Here is an 18,697-nt window from a genome sequence, read left to right as displayed (position 1 = left end):
TGTCAAGTGTGAATAGATCAATTTAAAAAGCATAGACTGATAGAATCTGTCTTAAATCAGTTCTATGGGAATACTACTAAATCTTAAAAGTCAGTGGCTAGTGAGTGGAGTTCTATGCATTAAGAACTAAGTATTTAGAAGTTTTCAATAGCATATATGAATAAACACATAGGCTTTGAAGCTTTTCTTACAGTGCATTTAGACTGTAGTATCATTGATTTCTGAGACGGTCCTGATTCACAAGCATGCAAGTGAGAGGAGAGGCAAGTCCAGAAAAACATCACCCAGAAATACAGATTTGAAAAAACAGCTAAAGGCAGCTTTTCTTTCTCTTCTGTGTAGGATAACATAATTTTGATGCATCATTTATTTTGAGGAGGGGAATTCATCCAGTGGGATCTGTTCAAGAAAAATGCCTTTTGAAAGTAGTAAGCATCAATGTCTCAGTGTAAGAAGAAATCTATGTAGTTGTCATATGCAATATAAAAGGTTGTCCTTTCAATACACTTTGTATTCCTGACATGCAGATATACATTAAGGTACCAGCTATAGTGCTCTAGTAGAAACATCTTTTCCAATTCTTAATCCAGCCTCCTAGAAATGAGTGGCTGACATTAGAACCCCTCAAACATCTTAAACTCTCAAGTGGGATTTGTGTTTTATATGTACTTCTCATTGTAATCGAAAACACACTGGACTAATGCCAGGTTCTTAAAGGAAGGAGGGACCTTTACAACAAATACAATAGTAACTTCAGGATTTACAAAGTAATGGCAATAAGATTTCTTCTAAGGATGGGATTTTAGCTAATCATGTAAAAGGCTTCCATGCTTCCTTTAAAAAAAACCCACACTTCTAAAAATGCAAATAAGGATGAAATGCAACGTGCTTATAAAATCTTGGGATGATTATGGAAACAGGCATAATTATACAACAGGGCTGTGAGATTATCTGTGGAATTTACAATCACAAAACTTATGGATTCCATTCAAACCTATGAACTCTGTGTATACACACAAGACTGAAAACTTCAGTGGAAACTTCAGTAAAAAAATGATCATTACTTTCTTTATTCTGTCCTGGACTCCAATTCCTAAGAGCTTCTGTCATAAGGCTAATGATCCCTGGTCACTGATTTAAGTGCAGTTCCACTGAACACGTAATTATTCTAAAGCATAAGAAGTTGGATAGAAGACTGGTTGTCAGGTCACTCTGGCAATGAATTCACCTCAAAAATATCCATGATAGCTGATGGAGGCTCACCAGTGAGGAAAATCTTTTTAGTCTTCTTCAACAGCTTGAACAAATGGGCATCTACATATATCAAAAGCTTAAAGGGAAACCCCTATCTCCATGAACTCTGGAAAATTACATACAATCTCAAAAAGGGAGAAAAAGCACTGCATGAGTTTAAGTTTCTAGTCAGAAAGTTCACTGATATGTAACTTCTGTTTTAATCCTTAAAATCAATGGTAAGGTTTAAATGTTCCATACAGCCATTTTACTTTTTTTAAAACCTGTTTGTACATTGAAGCTAAGGTCATAAGCATTAATAAGGATTAAATAGCTGAACTGATCTAATAATCCCTGCCCTTTAAAAGGAGTAATCCTTTTCTCTCATATACCCTCTCCTTCTCTCTCCCTCTCGTAGAATATTTATTTAGTTTTCAGAGTTCACTTTCTGCCATTTGAATGATCTCATTTGACTTACCAAGGAGATGAAACGAGATGAGGCCCAGAAAAAAGGGAAGGAAGTGGAGGAAGGAGAAGGTGGTCCAGAGTGAAGAAAGACTTAAGGGGGACTGGGACTGTCTTTAGGGACTCTCTAATTATATCCTGTTATAAATAGCTATACCTTGAGCAGCAGAGGCATTCAAGATCCTTGAAATAACAAACTGGATATATTAGCTGGGCTAAAACTCTACATTAAAGCGACTAAATGGTCTCTAATACTCAAAATATCTTGCTTAGAGGTAACTAAGTTGAGTTGAAGTGGGATGGGACTGTTAGACATATCTTGTTCTGTCTGCTCATGCTGCTGCTGCAGACCACCTAGTACACTAGAATTCTCAACTTTAACAAGACACTGTGTTTTATTGAACATTTATCTGACAGCAGAAGTCTGACAGAGTACCAAACAAGCAATTGGACTAAATTTTAGCTCTCAGGAGAGAATGCTATATATACAAACTCTATCTTTGAGTCAAACCTAGACATTTTCCCTGGGTTCAATGGCAGTGTGTGTATTCCAGAAGCTTAAAATAATTGCAACACATAAATGGTATCTGGAGACATATCAGACAAGATGCTTGACCAGATCCAATCATAAAATAAGACCACAAGGATCCAACTATCAGAACTAACATAGCCTTGTTTGGTTTTTAAAATATGTATTAAAAAACTTAGAAGTTATCATTGGAGCAAGACCAGCAGATGTAAACTAATAAATGTTTCATACAAAAATAAATGGTACTTTTCTATTAAAAGAGGAGATTCAAACAGCTGGTTTCATTGCAACCACTGTAATGAATACATTCCATTACCAGAGCATAATTCTCCACTGATCAGTCCAAATCCAAGAGGATTTCATGTCCTCTTTGTGAAGGTAAAAAAGGGGCAGAGACACCACTTAGCTATTCTAATTGACAAGTAATAATCACTAACAGTGTGCCTCTGATAACGATGTGGATTCAATAGAGAGATTACTGGTTTACACTGGAATATGCTGAAGAAGAGTCAAAATCAGACCTTGGGGCTTAAGACTGAGTGCAAAACAGGGAAGGAAAAAATCCCCTGGTGTATATAAATACAATGTGGTATAGATCCATTGTCTATAATGCATTGGCTTGCTTTTAACTCTCAGCCTAAAGCCAAATCAATTTCAACAGTTTGCATTGGACAGAGACCAATTGCTAACCTTCTTTCTCCTCTTTTCTACTGCCTAATGGGACTACACAGTGGTTTAAAATTACTCTCAAACACCTACCAACATGACTTTCAGAGCAGAAAACATAGTACCTGACATGACCAAAAATCATTTGCATTGCAATGTGAAATGTCTCTGAAATACACAGAAAATAAAAATAATGAGTAGCATTAATCCAGAAATAGAAATAGTCTATAGTCACTGCAAGTCTGGATCTGCAATCATGTAAGGCAAATTTAGGAGTCAATTTTAAAACAAATTCAAAAACAGGAAAGAAAACTTCTCAATATGTATTAATGTCTTGCAAAACACATATCATCATTCTGGCATTCCTAAACAACTATAAATCTGATTAACTAGACAGTTAAGTGGATTTTGTACCTGATGTGCATTGCTACAGAAACAAAACAGCTGGAACACAATGACAATTCTGGTTGTGTGCAGGTTAAGGTCTTTAACAGATGACCCTTTCTGATATTGTTATGTGAAAAACCACAACACCCAGATACCTACATAAAACTAATAGAACAAACCTAATAAATGTATTACAAGAGAAGCATGAAGTTTGTTCTTAAGGCCTAATTCTCAGTTTGAAGTATATCTAAATGTTGGTACCATTTTATATCTGCTCTGCATTTACTACATGCAACACTTAGCAACGCAGCCAAGTTTAGTAAAATATTTAAATATTTGCTCAACTTCAAGAGAATGGGTCACTCACATGACCCATGTGCATTGTTGAAGTGAAATATATGCCTAGATACACAGAACACCTATAATCAGAATGTTATTTCTACTTCAGTCTTATTGTAATGAATTATAATGCAACTTCTAATAGTTCAACCTATCACAGAATTTCACTCATCAAGGGTGAAATTCTTCTATCTTGCTCTTTGTGATCAGATCAGGAAAGTGTTTTTTCACAGACATACCTGGATTTTTAAAAAAGTATGTCTGAGAGTTAGCAGAATATTAGTTTGGCTTCCAGCAGTTATTCATACATAACTGTAGCAGGGATCAGCAGATTTTATCTGTTCAAAACTTTTACAGCTCCAGAAAGTCTGGGGTTTTGATGATGATCCATTATTGACAAAAGGCCACAGATTAAGTAATAAACTCAAATCTTAAGTATACTGTAAAGTTCTATGCAGAAAGAAGATACATAAAAGCAGCTTTTGGAGTTAGACTAGACTAAATTTTCCAGACAGAGGCAACCTAGAAAAAAAACATATCTTTCACTGGACCAGTCTTGGAGAGTTAAATGTGAATTTCACTGGTGTAACCCACACTGCTTACCAGTATTGTCATTAATTCATGAACTAAATTATTTATTGAACACACACGAAGATGCACACTGATTGTAAGAGTTACACATACATTCAGATGCTTAAAGATACAGTTAAACAATGTTTCTTTAAGGGGTTTCTGCATCTTATAAAACTTACATTGAGTCAGTCACATGATTTTGCTTCTATGACAGGAGAAGGCAGTTTTAGATAAGATTTTTTTAAAATGTCTTTCTAAATGGTTAAGCTAGACTTTCTAATGACCATAAGCCTGATAAAGTGTTTTTAAAAAGTGCCATAGAGAGTCCTTGTAGGGTGTGCTTACTTGCTGAAATGTTGAAACTCATATAAGAATCTAATAGAACAGGTCTAGAAGAAACATCTTAATAAATATGTATTAGAAGCCTGAGAAAAAATATCCCAAGATAAGAAATAACATCATTTTAATTACTGATATTCCAAACTCTGTAAGGATATGATGACCATTAGTATATTAGGTATGGATTTGCCAGGGGAAAACCACAATCACCACTGTCTGCGATTAGCTATACAGATGGATTAAAATCTCATTCTTCTCCACTCACATTATGGCTTTATCTAGACCATATGAAATATATCAAATATTTCTTTGGAATTTAGTCACAAAGTTCAGGATTTGGGCTTTTCATTAAACTCTGGTAACTGGCCAGTAATGTTACATTTGTTTCATACTTCCCATAAGAAAAAAATTAAATGTAGTAAAAAAAAATATAATAGTGATAATGATGGTGATAATGTTAACTGATTTTTTGAGCAAAAAAAGAGTGAAGTTTTTAAAAGAAAATCTGACATGCTATATTGTCTAGGAAATTAAAATATTTCCTCTTCTAATCTATAGAAGGTCTGATTTCTGATGAACTGTCACCTTATAGTTCGCAAAGAATACAATGATATATTACACTAATAAAAACTATTGTGTTCATAAGGTATGTTCATAAATGTAGATTAGATAGATAAGAACTTCCCAACCTCGTCCCATAATAGATTGAAATAAAGAGAAATATTCTCAGGTTATATTAAATGCACAATACAAAGAAGAAAGTAAACTCTTGTATTCAATTCTAGCTTGACTTTAGAAATATGAGGAATATTATTGAGTTCTCAAATCAAAATTAACTTTTTATGCCCTTATGTTATATGTCACTTGCTTCATTTCATGGACACATAAGGCACCTTTACTGGTATCTGCTGACCAGATCCTGTAAGACAAAAAAAAAAAATTGCTAAAAGGGATTTTTGGCTTTGATAATCCATATACTTAAACAATTTCTTTTAGAAGTTTTCTCTGTATCTTGTCTTTTTGGAAAACAGTTTGTTTCTTCCCCTCTTAATTTAGGTTTTCATTACTTCCCTAGTGCTTTTGGTCAGTTGCTTACTGAAATCCATCTCTAACACAATTTTAAGTATTGTGAAACAGGGACAATACTTTTTCATTTGTGTTGTTTCATTAGACTGGGAAAAAGAATCAATAGTGCGTTATTACATGGAGACATACTGCCTTAGATTGAAACGGTGACATATTAGGTTAATCAATATGAAATGAGTCCACACAAGGATATCTGAGAACAGAGAAGACTGTGAAACACCAAGAAGTGGAATAGCTTCGTACTAAAGATCTGCAGAAAACTTATGCTTGTTACTTCGCACCTAGAGAAGGACATGAGTAATGAATCTAGATTTTTATAAAATAATATGTGTTTAAAAAGTAAGTGAGCCAGAGTCCTTTGAAGGAAGAAACACAGGGCATGTTTAATACAGAGCAGCTTTGGACTCATTGATTACTTATTATCATATTGTCATATATATAATTACATAAAATTTATTCTTCTAGTATGCATAGTTATGTATGCATGCAAAGTGCTATTCAGTTTTCCACTAACTCATTAAAAAAATGTCTGAAATGACAAATGCTATGTGCAAAAAATTTAGAACAATACCTTTCATTTCAAGTTGGTAATTAAAGCTATGTCAGTAAGCTTCTCTCAGGAGACTCGGGCTGTGACTGGTACATCAAATGTTTCGGAAGCCCCTCTAGTTTATACAGAATTATGAGGGAATCATTTCAATTCCAAATGTTAAATTTGTAAAAGTTATGAAGAGTTATTTTCCAAATAGAATTAAGTATGTAACAATTTGTATCTTTCCAAAAGTTAATGAAAATTTCTAAAAGAAATCTTATTCATATATGTCCTGCAAACTAGAGCAATTCATACAAATATACTCAGATCAGCTTAATCTAGCTAGCTCTAACAATGAAACTACAGTACTATGGGCTATGACATTTTTCAAAAGCAAGTATGCAGTCAGTCCCACTAGAATCGATAACAGTTACAAATGAATTATAGACATGCACTGAACAAGTTACCTAGATACTCTAACCTTAGGGCTCTCTACTTTCACTTCAAATGAAATTATGACAACCTTATTAACGTTCCCATCTATCCATAACATATTATAATTGGAGAAGACAAAAAAAGACCCTCAAAAGTACACAGTGGAACTTCTGGTAAGATCTCAAGAAATAGTTTACCTTACAAAAGGACAGTAAAGGAGAACTAATTAGCAAAATAAAGGTTGAGAGACAAATGTAAAAGGAAAACATTGACATAGGAGGTATTAACAAGCCTAATACAAAAGAAAAATAAAAATAAAAATCCAAAAGTAGGTAAAAATGGGCACAAACAGGAAAGAAGCAGCCAGTAATTCAAGGTACCTAGCAGTATTGTAGTGCATATAATAGGATACAAAACACTGTCAACCTACCCATCATTTCTGACACATGCAGCCCACTGCTACAAAAGATAGAAAAATTCAGTTACCAAATTAAGGTCATATTTCCCTAGGAAGTATGCATGTTGTGGGGAGATAATACCTTCTGTGCTTTAGAGAGAAGGTGCACTACAGGACATTTTTTGTGACTTGTGTCAAATACACTTCTTCACTTTCTCAGTATTATTATTTGCCAGCATGATCTGTTCTAATTCTATTATAGAAATACATGGGTGTGTGATGTGGCTGTCTATTTATATAGATAGAGATATACAAGCACCACCATTTATTCATCAGTTCAACAGTTTCATGTGACAAGCAGGTATTTTACATTTCAGATACTAGCCATTTCTGCAAGAAATAGAGTATACTTATCACTTTTCAATATCGAGGATCATACACAAAGAGGATTTAAAATATCTATTATTTTGTCCAGTCAATGTTTTGGTTATATTGTACATACACACTCAAGAGTAGGAGGTCCAAGGTATCAAGAGAACTTGTGCAAGTGTCTGCAGAGTTTGCAGAGATAACAGTCACGGCCATCTCCTCTCCTCCTCTTACAGAGCCAGAACCTGCTTCTTATCAGAACTCCTGATTCTCTGCTAATCTGATCCAAATTCTGGAGCAACCAAAACCATTACTAAGCACAGATGATTTGCCTTAGCATTCTGAGCATGTAAGCTTAAAATATTGTATGAAATATGGGCTGTTATTTATCATTCATCATGCTCTACCACCATAAATACTCAAGATTTCTGTGTGTGGAAGGGTAGTTCAATAAATAGCCTTGAAACACTATGCTACTATTGTAAATCTTGGCTGCTACTGTGTTGCAGAAACAAAAATAAACAGTCCTACATTTGAAACATGGACAGTACTCTGCATTTTTCTCTTGGAGACCAATACAGTTAGAAAAAAATAGTCTTTGCTCCCGAGATCTCTCTCAGCAGACTAGTTAAGTCTGTTAGAAAAATGAAGGCCATCCATGTATAATATGAACCCTGTATAGTATTACAGAGTAATTGCAGATATATAGTGGATCAGAACATTAGTATTGCCTCCAGTGCAAAGTGCAAGTTATTAGTTTAAGTCAGTTATGTCATGATGGAATCTTCTTCCCATTGTTGGAGTTCATTAATTGTTTAAACTTGGCATAGAAAAAACTCTGACTGTTCTGTTTGACCGTCAAACCACATATTAAATCTCCTTGGAAATAATTTACATGCCTATTCTAATTACAGACAGTAGCTGGAATAAGTAGGACTATGCTGATTATTATAAATTTCTCATTGTGCTTTTCTAAAATAATGACCAATATACACAGAAATAGCCTATGTTGTAAGAAAATGTGGCACAGATACTTCTGCACAAATCCCAAATATACATTTACAATTTAATCTGCAAAAATCGCCCTATAGATCATGCAACAAAATCCTGTAGAAACACACAATTCAGTATCTTTGAAACTAATTTCTGCATAGGTCTATCAGCCTTGATGCTCCTGGCACGTCTGCCAAATTAAATAGAAATAATATTTTGTTTGTAGTTCTCCCTCACACTATTAACATTTTAATAGTTACCAGTTTGCATCATATACTAGATATTAGTAATGCTAAAAAATATGATCCAATTAAGAGACTGTTATGATGACCAGTATATTTACTTCCACCTCCCTCTCATCCTTCCCCTTCAAAAATACCCTGAACCGTATGATGTTCTTTTATGCCTCATTTATTTTCAAAAGGATGATAATGGCCTGTTTCTGGAGTGAGTCAGAAGCTTGGCAGTATTTTAAATGTAACTAACTCTTTTGTCAGGTGTTGTCGGCAGTATTGAAGGCCAAGTTTAAGTATCATGATGTTTTAAAAATAACAGAAGATCAAACTATTCAACCACCAACCCTTGTCTTACTGTCCATAAACCTCAGCATTAAGAAATAATTCTCATAGGAAACAAGTCTATCCCAATGAAAAATTTATTATGAAACAGAGGGACACAGAACCAGTTTATTCTCTCTATGTATAATTGCATATCTCTATGCATATGTGTGTATATGAAATTAAGAAATAGGTAAAATATGGACTTTTCTCATAGTATTGCTTTAAACCAATTTCCCATTCACTGATTTGAAGTTTTGACTAGTATGTGTCCTTCGCACCTTACTTATTTTCCTTCATGCTGTTAGATTCTATTTTGAATCAATGTACAGGTCTATATTTCCACAAACAGTTATGTGCTCCAGCCCTTAACCCTTGCCCAATGCACTTTGCGTGATGATGTGGTTAATATCGAGAAGATAGAGTTAAACCATTAGAAAGGTATTCCGCTTGATCAGCTTTTTTTCATAAGGGAATTTTCTACTGGTTTAGATTCCGGTACTGACTCATTGTAGGGACAGACTAGTATCTGTGCTGGCACTGGGAAAACAGCAGAATACAATTAGAAGTGCACTTATTAAATTAAAGCCTATGAAAATGTTTTAACAAGCATCACATAGGCGTAGTAAAATTCTGATGCCTATCTGGATTCCTGCTATGAGGGATTTACAGCAGAGACTTTCTTTCTATTGTTATTTTGATGGCAAACTTTGGCAAAACAGTCCTGCTTAACTGGCACTTACTTTCTACTACTGTAATATGATGAAGTAACCTTAAACCTCATGATAGGCATTTGGGTGAAGTCAGAAGTAAAAGGAATAACAAGACAATGATGTAAGCCACATTCGATTTTTTTCTCAGTGTACTTAATTCTGTTAAGCACTCTTAATTAACGTATTTTTATGTCAGATTTGATGAAAGATTTTCAGAAAAATGTTTAAATTCCATGAAGCATTAAAATATATAGAAGGTATCAATAAATTTAGAGCCTATATGAAAAAACAATTCTTATACTGCACTCTGGTTACATTCTTCCAGCATTGGCTTATCTTTGGTTGTGAGTTCAAGTGTCTCAGAATTCACACAGTTTTATGCTGTATACTCCATACAGCATTACATAAAAAATATTAACACTGCATAGCTATAGCTAGGTGAAATCAACTGCATTTACAATAAAATCATAGGCTACAGTATTTTAAAGAGATTTCTAAAATGCATACAGTAATTTCTTCTCTGCAATATTTTAGTATCATACTGATTGACAACACTTTGGAATTTATACTTATGTCTTACTGCATAGTCCTGAAAGGTCAGGCTTGAACACGAGCTCTATTAAAAAAACTACAGAGCAAAATACAAAGGGTAATATGTTAAATATCTGAGAGAAACTGGACTCATATAAGCAAGCCCCTTCCTCTGTAAACCTGGAGACATTACAGCATGTTATAGCAAGCACTGTTAAAATCAGAAACTAATTCCTTATTTATCTCCACAATAAAGACTATGGAAAGATTTGAAAAGTAGAAATAAATTTAAAGTGGCTAAGACATGAAGATGAATGAACATATCTTGACCTTGACTTGATTACTTAGAAAGAAAACCATATATTCAACATGACTATTTTCAACTCTAAGAAATATTTCATATAATTTTAATATGTAAAAGAAATCTTGAAGCACAAGGTGAGGACAAATGTCTTTGGCAGCCTTTTATTAAGTACTAGCAGGTCATATGGTAATTAGTTTTTTAATAAAGGTATTTAACTGATGTTTTAAAGTAAAGCCTAACCAGAACTTAAGATAAAATATGTCTTATATAAGACAAAACTTATTTGAAAGAAGTGGGTGAGAAATCAAAACTATGGAAGGAGTCATTAAGGTGGAAGAAGGGAGAGAAGCCCCAAAATGGACTACATAAGGTCTGAAAGATATGAACATCCTGAAAATTAATTACTCATTACATGAACAATAACACTAGAAAAATGGGCTCATAGAAGAACTGGGAGGGAAGATGACACCAAAAACCTAAAAATCCTCTGTCAGAGCAAAGATACAAAACCATGAGTGACATACTAAGGTATTTTTGACCTGTTCAGATTTCAGAGAACTTGCTTTTGAGTTAAAGCTGATGGAAGGCACCTTTACATCAACCTGTGAAAGTTATGTGAGGGGAAAAGAGCTACACTAAAGCAGAATGGTGAAAAATTGACAAGAATGATATCAAGCTGCCTAGCATGTGAAATAGAGGGTAAGAAAGGACAGTATTGCATGTCAGCTTTTAGTAGTCTAGTACACTTTCTAAAATCTTCCAGTGTATAGCTTCATAAAAGTTATGAGGCACTTAAAGGTGTAGAAAGGTGAGCAAGAGGATAGACAAAAAAAATGTTATCAGGCTAGGTGCCTAACCCTTTCCCATCAAACCTTGAATTGCCCACAGTCTTGCAGAGGAAGTACCTAGATCTTCCCTCTTTAGTAAAAGTCCATCAAAATATCAGAGAGGTTTGTTAATACAGAAAAGCTTATTTTAATTAAAAAAAAAAAAAAAAAAAAAGAAATGTTTTCAATATAGAGAACTCAAAACATCTATAAAGGAACTAGAAATGTTAGAACACAAATCACCTCCTGCCTACTGTATCCTAACTTGTGAAGACACAACTTTATTCCACACAATGAAATGATTTTTTGAGTGGCAGAAAAATATGCCTAACTTGTTCCAGTCCCTAGAAAGTACTTCACATCCTTTCGGAATCCTGGCTAGCTGGCACTGGTCCTTGCTACAGTCACAGTTTCTCAACATGAAGTGTAGACCCCAAATTTGTGTTATGACTCTCCTGACCACTGTATCCTGCAGTGTCTGGAATTAAATCCCTTGACAGCTTTAGTAGCTCCACCATGAAAAAAGTCACTTGAGGTTTTAATTCTTACACTTTAGCAAGTATTTAGTATGGATTGAAAATATTTTCTTCAGACTGCTAAATAACCATTATTTTTGTTTTTTACACTACTATATGAAATAAAATTAAAAGGTATTGGTTTCATAAAACTCAACTTCATATTTTCCCTGAATCCTACAGATTTTTTTCCTGATATGTTATTTGAAGTTTAAACTGATACTTTACTTCCAATTCAGCATGACAGAATTTCAAGGTACAAGTACTTGAAAATAGGGAATATACACACTAATTTGGAAAACTATGTTATAACATGACCGCATAAACAGGGGAAGGCTAATGAAATCCATAACTTATTTTGTTTTGGAAGTACCCAGTGACTTACAGATTCTGATTTATTTTATTTAGAACAGAAGTAGTGAGTTTTATCTGAGGCAGTTTGACTTGGATATTCTGCTGGAATTACTCATGAAAACAAATGAAATAGCATAAAGATTGAGGTCTTTGTAGTATTTTATCTTTATAGAGCCATATTTCTATTTTAGTGTAAGACAGAAACAAAAAAGTTACATTGTTTAGTAATTCATATTGTAGGTTATTGCTATCATATGAAAAAAAACAACAATAGTAATCTTTGGAATCAATTCTTTCAAACCTCAATCTATATATTTCATCAGAGAGTTCTTACTTCTCTGATATGTGAAAGCCAGCAACTGAACAAAAATTGACTTGGTCCAAAGTATGCAAAATTACAGTTTGATTTGTCATGTATCAAAGGTGGCTAAAAATACCATTAAATATTGATAAACAAAATCACATTTTTTAATAGCATAGTAAATCTAACTCAGTATTTTCCTCCAAAAAAAAGTCTGCAGCTTTCATCAGGTTATTTTTTGAATTGGCATAAAACAGACGAATTTGGCTATCTAAACTACTGTCAAAGGCAGAACTGTAGATCAGGAGCCTTGTCTCAGCTGCTGATAAAACTGAGCATAGCAATACAAAGATCAACATAAGCTATGAGACTTGAGGTAACCACTCTGTTACTTAGTTTGTCCAAAATTCCATACCACTTTCCGTTTTTAAACGGCATTTTCATATTTCATTAAATCCAGGTTGACACACTAAAGCAAAGCTATCCCAAAATATGAGAAGACATGTTTGTAAATAATCTGCCTGAAGTATTCAAATGACTTGGTTATACTCCAGTGACTCCTGAATCCAAATCTTAGTCTTGCTGTGCCTATTAGTTTCCTCAACTACTCAGTTTACAGATAGTTTCCTATGAACAGTGCATACGTGTCTGTGTCTCAGATGACTGCATAGGCAGGGGCACTGTTCTTTAATGATATTTTAAAAATATTTATTTTTTTACGTATTTATTTTATCTTTTGCCTGTTTTCAAGTTGCTGTTACACCATTTATGTACACCAAGCTGTTGAAATTTATCTTTCATTTTATTTACTGAATTTCAACTGGTGATCTCATTTCCACTAGTAAAGCATTAGAGGACATCTAAGCCAATTTAATGTACCAGTATGCAACTTTTTTGCCTGTATAGTGGGTGAGGTGCAACTTGATATGCCTAAATTGGGAAGATCTAAATCTCTAAAAGTGTTTTCTCTCTCATGATCACCTTTTGTTAAAATTCTAGTAAAGAGAAAAAAATCTAGTAGTCCAAAGATTTGATAAAGTATGTTGCTTATTTTCTCATTTTGCTTTCTTAACAAAGCTCCAAGAAGTTCAAGGTTTTTCTGTCATGTTTCTCTCATCCTCTCTCCTTCCCTTCTACCCATCAACAGCCTTCAAACATCTTTTGGCCTTTTTTTTTTTTCAAAAGGCTTTTGAAACTTCCCCATTAGAGAATAAAAGCCGTTTTGATGGTCAGTTACACTATCCAATTTATTAATCAGCCTCACTGAAATCAGTGAGCAGTTCAGGCTCTTAATGACCTAACTCCGTCATTACCCGGAGCAACAAAATTAAAGAAGGGAGGAGAAAACCCCAGATTGTATTACTGGTACTGTAATACTTACATTACAGCTACGCATTTTATTAGAAGTGAGGACTCTTCACTCATTAGTTTTCTGTCATTTGCCTTAAGCAATGTAGTTGAAATTTCACATTCTCTGATTTCTTCTGCTTCCATGTTCTCAAAAAGTAGAGCTCTGGCAGTTTCACTGCAATCAGACTTTGCTACTAAAACACACTGTGGTTTAGGCCCTGCCAACACCTTAGCACCACACGGTCACTTGCTCACTCCCCGAGCACAGGGGGGTGGGGAAGGGAAAATAAAACTAAAGGCTCATGGGTCAAGACAGCACAGGGAGGGATCACTCACCAATTATGGTCACAGGCAAAACAGATTTGACTTGGGAAAAAATACCCTTAATTTAATTTGTTACTAATCAAATCACATAATGATAATGATAAATAAAACCAAATCTTAAAAACACATTTCCCCTGCCCCTCCCTTCTTCCCGGGCTCAGCTTTGCTTCAGATTTCTTTATCTCCACCACCTCAGCAGCGCAGGGGGACAGGGAATGGGGGTTGCAGTCAGCTCATCACCTATTGTTTCTGCCACTCCTCCCTCCCTGGAGTGTAGGGAGAGGACTCCTTACACTCTTCCCATGATCCAGCATAGGGTCCCACCCATGGGAGACAGTCCTCAATAAACTTCTCACCTGTGAGTCCTTCCCACGGGCTGCAGCTCTTCATGAACTGCTCCAGCACCTGGAGCACCTCCTCCCCCTCCTTCACTGACCTTGGTGTCTGCAGAGTTGTTTCCCTCACATCCCATTCCTCTATCAGCTGCAAGTTCCCCAGAAGGTTTTTACCCTTCTTAAATATTATCACAGAAATGCTACCACCATCGCTGATTGTCTCAGCCTTGGCCAGAGGCAGGATCTACTTGGAGCCAGGGAAGCTTCTAGCAGGTTCTCTCAGGAGCCACCCCTGTAGCTCCTCCCATGCTACCAAAACCTCACCACACAAACCCAATACACATGCTTGTCATTAAATTACTAGAAAAACAAAAACAAAAACAAATCTGGCATGAAATTAGGTTACACAGTATGAAATTATTTACAGCAGTCCACCAAGCCCTACGTTGGGGAAAGTCATAGTGTCTGAATCTGCAAAATTTATGCAGCTTGACTGTATTACATCTGGAGGTCGACAGCTGGTTATTATGTACATCTAATTTATCCAACAAGTAAATACCACAAGTAAAGAAATCTATACACCTAAGGCTTATGGTTCAGTTGGTTTAGTGGTTTATGTTGAAAATAAAATGCAGAATAAATTACAAGCAACTCTTCCCCATGTTTCCTCAACAGTGCATGGTGCTCCATAGTGTAAATACACTAAATGAAGTGTCTTTGATCTAGTTATAAATCTGGCAATGAACCTGATTCCTGATTGTTTTTCAAAATAATTACCATAATAATTTAAAATTCTAACAGTTCTTAGAAAAATGACAAAGGGTATCAGAACAGTTAACCTACAAGTGACAGCAAAGGACTGCTTATGGCCATCAAGAATAAGAGGGAAAAAAAAAAAACAAGAAAACTGACCTTTATTAAAGTGCTACTGAAATTGCTTTAATATGGGATAACTCTATCACTGAGAAGAATACTAAGAAAGCTGTATGACAGCATGTTAAAAATTAAATTCTGTCTCAGATGTTATCCTCCATCATAAAAACACCTGAGAAAATCTATATCCTCCACTCTTACAAGATGAGACTTCTGTAGGAAGACTAAAAACAAAGTTTATTCCCCTTCTTGAACATTCTTATTCTATATATAAATCTTGGCTTCTTCCTGAATAACTAGGGGTTTCTCTTTCTTTTATGTGCTAGTACCCATTTGTATCAGCATAAGGTCTCTAAAGAAAATGCCATAGCAACAGGCCAAAGAAAACCTAGTTTCTACATAATCAGTAAAGCACACATTGAAGTGGTAGCCAAGGTTTGAAAGCCACGTTACTAGGTTCTTCTTCAAAAAACTCTTAAGACTCATTACCAAGTCCTCGCTCAAAACACACTTACACATATGATTAGGTTCTTCCTTCTTCAGTGCTTAAAGACTGTACACAAGTTTTATTGACTGTAGTAGTTAAAAATGCATGTTTAAATGTTGTCTTGATCAAAGATGCTTATTCATCAGCGCCTCAAGATTTGCTCCAAAACCCCATGGAATCAATAACAATTGTATAATTGACTCCTAATTGTTACTAAACTAGAGCTGTACATAGAATAATTGCAGACTAAGAAGGAGAAAATATTCTTCCTCAAATATGACCCTTGTTGCAAAACTTGATAATGCTGAGTGTTTATAAATAGAATGCTAATGTCCAGTAACAAACCTTCAAAAGCTTGCAGGGGGGGACAGGACAGGAGGGTCGGAGAGAGAGATTTAACTAGAGAACCGAGAATACTTATGGATTCCCATTACGTTTCTTGCAAAAAACCCTCATGGTTCACCAAATGCCATCCAGCTGGAATCTACAGTTCACCATAGAGTAATAATAATACTTTGCATACATATGCTAAGTTCCATCCAGGTATCTCTCAGCAAATGCAAACAGTGACTTAAACTTTATAATGGCCTTATGAGGATATGACTAAGCATAATTAAGTAAGAGTAAGTTGTCTACAGAAATAAGCATTTAAAGAATGAGATTCTCCAGAACACAGTTCTCAGTCTTACTGAAAAACTGAATAAAGGCAAATAATCCAAAGAAACATTTTTGTACCTGTTTCATTTTAATGACAAAAAAATTATGCATATACAGAAATGCCAAGTAAGTTTCTGTTCAAATTACTTCCTAACTTAAAAATCAATTTCCAGTTTTCTCACAATTCTCAGTGTGCAAATGGATTAGTCTTTCCTAGGTTTATGCTTGTGCAGGAAATGGGGTATAAAAATCCAGGCTTGTGTAGGAAATGGGGTATAAAAATCTACTGGTATTATATCTTTTGAAGAACAATGTTGATTTGCTATCACTGCCTCCTGTGGCCATACGTCTTCACTCTAAAGGAATATGAACCAATAATATATAGAATACTTTCTAAAAATTAAAACTGCTGTTTTAAAATTAAATACTAATATTTTCAAATTATTCAAGTTTACTTTTAATGTACCGATTGTTTTGAAAACTACTTTGGTCACAAGGGAGAATATACAGCAGGTGGGTTTCTTAATATGCGGGAAGAAATATAACAGTAAAAATTAAAAAAAAAATCAAACTTCTGGAATTACTTAGAGAATTCATTCAATGTTCAACTACCATCAAAGGCAGGTCATTACTTTGCCAACTCAAACTCCCTGAGATTGCTAAATCAAGCCATAATTTTTATTCTATCAAACAGATGTGCTAAGAAATATAATGATAGCCAACCTAAAATTCCACAGCCTACTGTCACTCCATTATGCCATTACATTTCTTGTGAATACATTTCATCCTCATGCGAGTGTTCACCCTTCCGCTGAGCTTGTTGCTCCATCTCAGATATCACTTACTTAGGCTGCATTTATTTATCTTCTTAATGTTACTTCATGAATCATTCTTTAAGATAAAAATTCTTGGCTTTCTTCATACTTATCTCTCCTTTGGCTCATGTCCTTTTTAAACAATTTACTTGTATTTGTTGCCATTGAATGCAAAAGTCTCAAAATCATACTGATACATTGGAAAAAAGCTGATTTTCTGGCTTGAAGAGGGAAAAAAAAAATCAACAATAGTCTTTGTTGTAAATAACAGCAACTGAAGACTACAGCAGTTTCTGGAGAAGTTGCAAGCAATCTCTCCCTATTATTGTATGTACCTGTTCCTCTGAGTTTTATTTGTACCCCTTTAACAGTATGTTTATACAACATACAGAGAATGGAAGGAAAACTAAGGATTCTTTTATTTGAATAAAAGAGTTTTGTAGGGTGCAAATTGTCATTGTTTTCATCTTAAAAATCAATGCTTCTAAATATATTTCCATTTACCTATTGCAATTTGCTAAATGGATGACTTACATTGATCTGCATAACAAGTTTCCTAATAGTAGCAGAATGTGTTTTTATATACACACTTCACAATAATATATTTAATGTTGCTAGTCCCCTTTAGGAATTCAGGAACTGCCTCAGGGAATGTCAAAACGAGATCTGTAACTTAATAATTGCAATTCTGTTATTTCAGAAGTATGTTGTGGGGACTAAACGATATGCCATTTTGCCTATAAACAAATGACATGACTTACTAATATTGAATGGGATCTTTAGTTTAGGCCATGAAATCCTATAGCAGAGCGAAAATGAAAAAAATCTATATTATCCTCTAGAAATGGGGTCTGTCTGTTTACTTTTAAAGAATCGGATTCTGTACTAACTGAAGTAAAAAATTATTAACCTAGACATCAAAAAGATAAAGATGAGTTTTGAAGTTGAAAAGCCCTTGATGGGTCAGCATAGTAATACTATGTGCACTTGCCACAGGCTTCTAATTAGTTTTCATTATCAGTATAACATATATTGTAATATAGAACATATAATATCTTTCGGTTTATACATATATATATATAATTATATGTTATATATGCAAGATACATATATGCTGTATACAACACTGATGTTATATATAGCTATATATAGTGCATTCATAACAATAAATTATAATCTATATATCTAACATATAACACAATATATAACAACTCATATAACATAGGTTACACCATTACATATGTTATATGTCATAACTTCCGTGTATGTGTGCAAAGCAAATCCCTAGCAGCGCTCCTGATGTTTGAAAAACTTGTTAAAAATTTTTATGACTAACAGGTCCATCCTCAAAATAACTCAATTAGTCTGTTGAGGCTTTGTTTTGAACTTGCCAGAATTGATGCAATTTTCT

The sequence above is a fragment of the Tyto alba genome, unplaced genomic scaffold (genome assembly GCF_018691265.1).
Source record: "Tyto alba isolate M040663 unplaced genomic scaffold, T.alba_DEE_v4.0 Super-Scaffold_1000006, whole genome shotgun sequence".
NCBI classification, from domain to species: domain Eukaryota; kingdom Metazoa; phylum Chordata; class Aves; order Strigiformes; family Tytonidae; genus Tyto; species Tyto alba.
This window is presented reverse-complemented; position numbering follows the sequence as displayed.